Raw genomic sequence first — 9,435 nt, 5'->3', positions numbered from 1 at the left:
AAAAGACCTGAAATCACATCTGGGCTCCCCACCACAACCCCACAGAAAGGCACAGCCTGGCCACGGGGATGCCTGGGACCCATCTGTTTTGGAAGTCAAGTCCTGGGAGTCAAGGGATGGGATTAAGAAGTCAGACAGGCTGCTGTCCACCGGGTAAAATTAGTCCCTGCTAAAGCATTTCCTAATCCTGGGCACAATTGAGATAATCTAAGCACAGATTAACCAGGTCCTGCTGGAGTTAAACTCCCTGCTTCCCATTTATTTTTGGCAGGAAGAGACTGCTATTGCTTGGGTGCCTCACCAGACCTTTGCACCACTCAGGAGAATGGGACACAGGAACTCAGTGTAGCAGATCCACCGTGTGATAGACCCCAAACCTCCAGTTCTAACACAACCTTTGTGATATGGGGTGGCATTTTGTTCCTCAGGCCCCCATGCCTCAGATTTCTCTGACTGCATAATACAAAAATAAAGCAAATACACTGCCACCACCATAAAAAATGTTGGCCTTTAAAATGCAAGGGAAATAATGACAGTGTAAAACTATCTTCAAGAAAGCTCTTCCCTAGGGCTTTTCTGTGGGGCTCAGGAATTGTCTTCATCAGGCTTCCATACAGCTTTTTTCCTGAAAAGCTACAGGGTTTGGGGAGAAAACAATACTTCATTTCATGAGTCTCCTTTTTACTTTCCCAGCTGAAGGCTTGTATGTGACTGGGGCTGGACACAGGAGCTGAAGGACATTCTGTTTTCAGGATCTGTCTGCAGCAGCATCTGGATTGCTCTCAGGGACACTATCAGCAAAGGCCTGTTGGGTTTTTAAAGCTTTGAGAATGTTCCTATAATTCTTAGATATTACAAAAACTGTTTTTTTCAAAATAAAATACAGTCTTTGCCAAAATGGAGAGGAGAGGAGAGGAGAGGAGAGGAGAGGAGAGGAGAGGAGAGGAGAGGAGAGGAGAGGAGAGGAGAGGAGAGGAGAGGAGAGGAGAGGAGAGGAGAGGAAAAAGGTTAGAAGTTTAAACTGGTATTCCCAGCCCCTTATAGTCTCTTCCTTTTTTTTGTTTTTCTTTTATTTAAGATGAAGCATTGAATTCACTGTCTCAAACATTTGTGGATCATTTTAAGGTGTCAAGAGGACCATGGCAATGACTCATATTACTGCATTTCAATACATCCAATGCAGAATGCTTTGCATTTTGGCCAAAATGTAATTTTCTCACAGGCACATGTGTGTCTGTGTCTCTGCACAGGAATCATACACTGTGAGAAAGTGTTGGGTGTGGGATTCTCTTGGAGGTGGCAGCTTCAGTGTGCTGTTCCAGGGGACATAGGGAGCTGCAGGTACCCATGGTGGGGGTGGGCACTGGATGCCTGGAGCACTTCTTGGATGTGTCAGCTCTGAGAGGGGATCCTCTGGGAGATGTGGAGCACCTTGGGCCTCTCTTTGGAGGAGGTCTCTGCCTGGGGAGGCCAGTGGCAGGTAAGAGTGGGTACTGACCACCCCCAGAGGAGTATCCCTGTACCTCACATCTAACCTGACAAGAGCAGCCTTCCAGGCTTGTTTTGTTGCTTCTATCTTAATTTCTCATGGTAGCAAGCTGGCTGGCTGAGTGGGCACCTCACTGAGCCGTGTCACTATGCTGCATCCCTGAAACTTCTGCATAGGTTTTAAAAATAGGGACAGGTTAAAGTGATTGATTCACTTTTCCCTACAAAGGCCATCTCACCATTAGACTGCAAGATGATTGATCAACTGACCTTTATTCCCATTTACTGCCCTTCCCAGAAATGTGTCGTATCCCTGCGCCGCAGATGCCTGTGCTGGGATCAAAGAGCCGCGTGGCACAGGCAGCTCAGAGGCCACTCACCCCAGAATTTGCAGTGCCTTTAAGCAACCCCCTGGAGCAAAGGGCTGGGATCAGACACACACTGTCACCACAGTCCTCTGCAGCCCCCTGTGTGCCCTCCTCAGCATCCCAAACACGGAGCTGCCACTCCCACAGCAGCTGCAGGCAGCAGCCAGCATTGCTGTTGTCCCAGCCATCCTGCTTCCTTTAGGTGCTTGCTTCCCTTCTCCAGTGTCTGGTGGGATGAAGCAGAGGGCATCCAATCCTAAGGAAAAAAAAACAACGAGTTTCCCAGGCAGCAGCGCCTTTCCGCCCTTGGGGAGCGCAGCGCCGTGGAGCGTGCTTATTAAGCAGACAGTCCTGAAGGACACTTTATAATAAATTAAGAGGGCTGTTCCGCTCCCACAGCTGATTACAGGCATGCCTGTTTTGTTGTTTGGTTTGGTTTTTATTTTTTTCCCAGAGAGTGGAAAAGAATGCTTGGAAAAAATTCTCTAATTTTCCCTTTTTGCCAGAGCAGGCCTCCGTGTAATAACAAAACCACAGCGCTCGCCACTCGCTGCTCTCTTTGGGACACCCAGGCTAAGAGAAAGCACATAAATCTGCTGGAGGCCTGGGGCCAGCACACAGCTGGCCTGACATGCTATCCACCCCCTCCCTCCCTCCCTGCCACGGCTTTAGCATCCGAAAAACAGGAGACATGCAGATCTGGAGGTAAGCCCTGGTGGGAAAGGAGTGCTGCAGGTCACCAGCTAAGCAATTCAGCCCAGAGCAGATCTCTCGTAAGCCACTTTTTGGAGATAAGCTTATCTAGACCCAACAGCTGAATTTAACCCTGAACTCTTGATCTTGATTTTTTGCCTCTGCAAGCCAATAGGTTTCCTTGAAATTATACACACCAGATTTCAGCTCACTTGCTACAATGGCTCCACGGCTCCCTTAAAAGAGACCTGCACGGCTGTGCATGACAGCATCATCCAGTAATGCCCTTGGTTTCACAGCCAGCCCTGTGAGTTAGACAGGCCCCCGGCCGGGCAAAGCCTTCGATTAATGACAGTGGGGCTCCAGTGAGAGAGGAGTCGGGATTTTACACTTCCAGTGATAACACATTTGAAGGTAATATTGCACAGGAGTGGATTATCACCCCAGCACTTTGCTGTGCGGGTTTCTGGAAATTTGTTTTCATTGCATGAAAGCAGCTAGAAACGCTCTCTCTCTCTGCATGAAAAATGCACTTGGTAATGGTCTTTCTATTGCTGGACAAGCTGCCTGCGTTGGGGCTGTCAGCGCCGTGACAGACTAGCCAGGAAGGGGCTCGCTAATCAGTTTTCCCAGCATCAAACCAGCATCTGCTCCACGCGATCAAGGAAATTGAGGAATCTCAATGTTTTTGCGATATTGCTTAGTTGGCCATGAAATATGGGTGGTTCCGAGAGGGACGGCTTGTTTCCCCCTCACGAAGATAAAGCAACTTTAGCTAACGATGAAGCATTGCTGCACAATGAAGCCAGCTAATAGCGGTGCTCTGATGAGAGCAGACACACAGCAGCACCCCGGCAGGAGGGGAGGGGAGGGAGGGGTAAACAGCTTTGCAACTAAGACATTATTAATATGCTTGAACTACAGAGGGCAGAAGGGATTTCTTTTCTCCTCTTTCACTCCGAAAGCAATATTCTGAAAATGTCTGGGCTCCCACGTTAAGCCAAGAAATTAAATTCTTAGAAGTTTTACTGTGTTTAGCTTGATTTTAATTTGCTAGCACATAAGACAAGTCTTCGTAGCCAAGGTGGCTGTCTAGAATCTGGCTGAGGAAGCCACTCTTCTGGCCAAGAGGTGGATAAACAGTATTTAAACAGAGTAAAAGTCCCACTTCTGGAAGTTATTCAGGGCTGTACTTGCCCACGTCACTCCTGATAGTAGGGTCTGAGCTCCGCAGGCTCCCTGTCACTTCTGAAAATGTTCCATTTTCATGCGCCTAAAGAGGTCTTTTAGCTCTCCCCTGTTTAAATCTGTGCCGTTTGCCACAGAACAAAAAGCTCGCGGGGTCATTGTGAAGCGGCATGACTTCGTGGGGATTCACAGAGACCAAAAGGGTCCCAGCAGGTGGGGGCCAGTCCCTTCTGCCTGGAGGCACAGCAGATATTCCCACTCCCACGCGTGCCCCCAGCCCGCCTCCGCAAGGGCAGCACCCAGTTCACACGCAGCTTTCCCTGGCCTAAGTGCTTTCTGTTTTCTTTTGGCAAGACAGCTGTGGCAGCAAAGAGAGAGGAATTTGCTTCCTTCCTCCCCTCCCTCCCTCCCTCCCCAGCATTTTTCCTAAGGGTAAAAAGCAATAATCCCAGAGCCTGCCTATGCCTCCCCTTCGTTCCCATCCAGCTGGCGCTGGGGGAGTCTCTGCCCTGCAGCGGTGGGGCTGGATGTAGGGACAGCGCTCCCGAGGCTGCCACGGCAGAGAACGGCACTTGGGTGCCTCAGAAAGGCAGGAACAGTCTAGTTTTTGCGGCCTTTGTGAGATTTTCAGACCAACTACAGGTCTTTCAGTTGAGATCCGCAGCAAAAAGTGCAAACCTGTTCCCGGGACCGAAGTGCATAAACCCTTTTTATGTAACAGCCCTGTGAAATAAGTGGCAGCCGGGGATTTATGCTGCCTTTGAAGTAAATTGCATCCCGGTGCACTATAGCATGAAAGTTAAGATTTACCATTCCCGGGACACTAAAGACCCCGGTGGAAGGCAGGGAATAAATAGCGCGGCGCTCTCCTCGCTGCCTTCTGCTGCGCCACTGGGCTCCACAGACCTTCCTCCCCTCTCCGCCCCTGCTTCTACTCGCATTGTGTCGGGGAAGCAAATTGGTCACATCTGCATCCGGCCAGGGAGGAACAAATGTGCTGCCTAGGCAGCAAGGCGCTTTCTGAGCGGGGATACCTCAAAGTGAAATGAAAGGCTGGCCATCAAAGGTAGAAAACAGACCAGCGGATGAAAGGGATTCTTTGCTTAGCTTTGGTAAAGCTACTAGGTATTAATAAAATGAAATAAAATAATAAAATAAAATTTTAAAAAGCACTAGAAAACTGGGGCAGCCACAGAAGCACGTTTTTTTTCCCCTCCCCTTTTCCTTTACTCATCCCTCTGTCATCAGCCGAGGGGAGGGATCGGCGTCCCCCCATGCTGCGGCAAGGACTGTTTATCTTCACTCCTCAGGACGCTGCCATTAGCAGGGCTTCAATGTGTCGTGATGCTTCATCATTAGCTGGAGGTGCTTGATCTGGCTGCAGAATAAATGAGCCGTTCCTCCCAAAGAAACCCTCGCATTTCGTAGCCAGCTGAGCAAATATTTTGAAATATTCCAGCTCTGCAATTTCTGCGGTCAGATAAAAACAAAGGGGGATCTGATACAAAAGAGCTGAATTCTTCTGTTTGCTCTCCAGCAACCCCACCAAAGTCGGCAGTGGTAATGGGGAACCGTGCTCTGCACAGCAGGGAAGAACATGCCCAAGTCCCATGGAAAATCCCTGTGGTCTTTACAGTTAATCATGTCCAGTTAATCACGTCCAGAGGTGGACGAGTGCTCAGCTGATGTGCTGAATCATGACATACAGGCAATTACCCTAAATCAGAGCAGTATCTTCCAGTCCCAAAAGGCTCCATTACACTTCACCAATTCCTGAAGGGAAGGCAAAAACCCCAAGCAGCAGGACAGCAGAGAAGGGAGGAAGAAACAGCCAGGTGTTCCTCTGCCGCCTCCCCAGTACTTTTCTAACCTCGTGAAAAGTTCTGGCAGCTCTTTAAATCCAGGCTGTGGAGATTTACAGCTCCAGACCCTCCGGGCAGCTTGCTGCGTTTACTCTGGGTTCCTCCCAGCTGGCTGGCTCCAACCCCACAGACAAGGCTTCACAGACAAGTTTCAAGGTTTCAGAGGCTGAGACTTATGGGCCAGGCAGTGTTCAGCCTCCTCCTTCTCTCTGACTATAAATTTGTCTTCTCCTCTTCTGAGTGTCCTGGCCCTCTTCTCGGGCACTCAGCTGGAGCACAGCCCTCTTGGCACTCTTTCATCACCTGGGCCCAGACTGGCAGTGGGACACTTTCCCATGCACACCGATGGATATCCAGAAGAAGCTGCTGCCTGCTGGGAATAGCCCTACCCCTGCCCTGTGTCACTGCCAGCAGCTGGGGCTGCCACTGAGACTTTGTGTCCTAGGGTATCCCAGCTTCTGCTCACCCAGCATCCGTGAGGAAAGGGCCCTGGAGGAAGGATGTCTGTTAGCTGCAGCATCTCTCCTGCTGCTCAGGCTCCCATGGCTGCACAGCTGAATCCCAGGAAAGCAGTGTTTGTGTGCCCAGGGACAGCAGTGCTTCCATTGCCTCCAGGCCTTTAACTCAGTGGGATCTCCTGCTACACAGCTCTGTGATTGGAAGCATTTCCCAGCCCACTGCTTGCTCGGAAAAGAAAAATACCCAAAATGGAAGGCTTTGTGGGGAGAAGATACAATGTTGGGGTGGGTGGATCGGTGTCTGGGTAAAGGAAAAGGAGAGCCCTTCCCATGCTGGATACACTGTCCCTAAAACAGGTGCTCCTCTCCCAGGAACAGGTTTGGTATTCATTTACAGGAGTAGAATATCATCACACATTCAGATACAATCTAAGCCCTATTTTTCATGTGTGCACAGGGAGAAAGGAAAGGTAGGTGGAGGACCTGCATATTCTTTTTTTAGGAGTCAAAGACTAATGTGCCCAGCAAAGCAAAATTAACCCAAATACCATGATTATGCAGAAAAATACCTGCCAGAGAATGCCTTTTCACCAGCAACATCCTGCAGTTTTCCACCAGCAAGAGTTCGAGAGGTGGCGTAGTAACAGAGTACATCAGGGCAGGCGTTTGACTAGGAGCATTAAATACCTCAGAAAGGTGAATGGCCAAGGTCTTCCCAATAATTAAAATGTGTGCAGTCTTCATAGACCAAGGAAGGGACAGAGCTATTGTTTAAACAGGTAATTAGAGCTGTATTTTAAGCAAACTCAAGGTGGTAACAAGCTCCCTCAGACGGGGAGAGCAGCACTCCTGCTCCTGGTTGCAGTGTGAGTAACTATTGCCCTCCAACCTGCTGCCAGAGACAGCCACGGTGTTCCCAGCCCCACTCCCTGGTGACTGCGGCTGGTTGGGAAAAAAATCCCATTTGATTTCACATTTTTCACTCCCTGTCTCCTTCCTTTTGCGTTCAGGTTCAAGAGAATTGGCTGAGCCACTTTTTTTTTATTAGAGCAGCAGCAGAGGAAAAAAATGGGACCCAGTCAAGCCCCAACGGAAGGGAGGAAATAGCATGAGCCAATGCTCCATTCTGTCACACAGACACACACACAGCCACTCTCCCCATCCACACAGGAACAGAGGACAGACATCTGGTGGAGCTGGCATACAGGCAAAATCAGCCACCCCCACCCCACAACCCAACTCCATGAGACTATAAAGTCTCTTCATCGGCCAAACGTGGAGGAGTTCCAGAGAGCCATAATCTCTTTCTGAACAGCCAAGGATGCACATTCTTCTGCTGGAGGTCCTCACTGGAACTATGCAGGGTATGACCCAAACCCTCCCCGTGCTGAGCATGGGGCCAGGAGGCTGCACTCCCTCCACCCTGCCTCCTGCAAAGAACTAATCCCTGCCTCACCTCCCTCTCCTGATCAGCTGGCTGGAGGGAAGGAATTACCAACTTCTTATTAACCCCCTTGTACACAAAGCTGGGGGAAACAATCAGACCTGGGGAAAGGTAAAGAGGCACCTCTGTACCAGCGACACAACCTTCCATAAAAAATATGTAAGGGCTAGACACCAGTGATTGAGGAAACGAGCATTCAAAGAATGGCTCTTGGCTGCTTGGCTTTACTGCCCACACTAGCTGGGTTGCTCTGACAGGTCAAAAAAAAAGCCTAAATCAAAACATTTCAAGCTGCAAAGAGCTTTGGGAACAGCAAGATGAGGGCACATTGCGCTGACACAGTGCAGGCTGCATTAAAACCCCGGGAAGGCAAAGAGCAGGTGACATCTGGGAACAGCCCACGAGGGTGTACTGGCCACAGCCAAAATCTTATACCCCAGGTTGTCTGCAGCCCGGCTTCTGAATGCTGCATACACTTCCTGAGTTTTGTATGGGAAACCCATGCAGAATTTTTGCTCTGTATTTTGCTCCAGAGGAGAAAACTGATACCAAGGAGTGTGGAAAGACCAGCCTGTTTTGAACCTGGCATTTCTCACCCCTTTGTGAGTAGAGCTGGGAGACAAGGCACAACACAATGAAGTCCGTCCTTACCCCTTAAACATGTCACCACACTCAGAGTCACCTCTTTGACAGATAAGAAGGGTGTCCTGGTTTAGGGCCAGTTCCCTGAAGTAGATTTGCTTGCTTGCATTTTTTCATAAATGCCAGGTTAACTTATAATAATGAAAATACCTGCAACATGCAGAAATCTTTTTCTTTTCTGTACCATACATATTTTGAACAAGCTTCAGTACCTCTGTAAACTTCCTATAAATCATTATTACCACACCCAGCAAAATAGCTATTCTTTTTGGTAAAAGCTATGTGTTAGGGACAATACTGGAGTTATCTCTGGATAAGAATATAAGTCTAGGGACCAGAAAGGTATTAAAACTTCAAACAGGTCTGGGGACCAGAGGCACATGAAGGCCCTCACCCAGAGAGACATGAATTCAAGCAGCATGGCTATTGACTGCTTTGTCCTAGTACAGAGTAAGAACAAAATGCAATCTGTACAGGTTTTTTCCATTTTCTTTGAAAGTGTGAGAAAGGATGAGTGAGAGTGTCATTGCTGGTTTCGACTGCCCACACAGTGGTGCATGAGCTACAAAGATAATCTCTGTATTTTGTGCCTCTCAGATATCGGGAGGTTTTGTTGCAGCCCCAGTTCCCGGAGCCCTGATAATGTGAAACTTGCTGTTCCTTGGCTTCTCTAGCCTTACTTCTTTCGAGAAAGCTGTTAAAATGTTAATGATGGAGTGAAAGCAGCGGGGAATACTCATCTGCGTGGTCTTTTAAGAGCAATTAAGGTCAGATTTACTGTCCTCCATGGCTGGAAGGGCTCAGCACTGCTCCCCAGCCAGGACTGTCGTTCAGGGGGCTGGCAGGACCCACGATATCAGCTGGAGCCGGCAGAGCTCTGGCTGCTCCCACTACAAGGAGCAGGAGAGGATGCAAGGTTAGCCCAGGACTGGATGAAATTTTCCCTCCTGCTTGACTAAAAGATCCCTTCAGGAGCTGTCCTGTAGCTGTCGGTGTGGCTGCAGCCGAGAGTATCTGCGGCTGCCGGGGGTCTCACCCGAGCCCACGGGGAGGGGAGATGAGTTTCATGAGTCTGACTCGCATCACTCGAGCATCTCACGGCTCTGTCCCAGCACGGCCCGGCAAGCCCTGGGCTTTTCCCAGGAGAGGGGCCAGCCTTGGGCAGCACGGAGCAAAACAGCTCCATCCCCTGACCTCCACTACGGACTGACTTTAATACAGTTCAGAGCACAGCGGCCCCGGTGACTCATACTGCGAAACTGGAGCTTTCACCTTTTTTTTTTTTTTCCTTT

Source organism: Parus major, chromosome 1 (assembly GCF_001522545.3).
Source record: "Parus major isolate Abel chromosome 1, Parus_major1.1, whole genome shotgun sequence".
In the NCBI taxonomy this organism is placed as follows: domain Eukaryota; kingdom Metazoa; phylum Chordata; class Aves; order Passeriformes; family Paridae; genus Parus; species Parus major.
Note: the sequence above shows the minus strand (reverse complement) of the source record.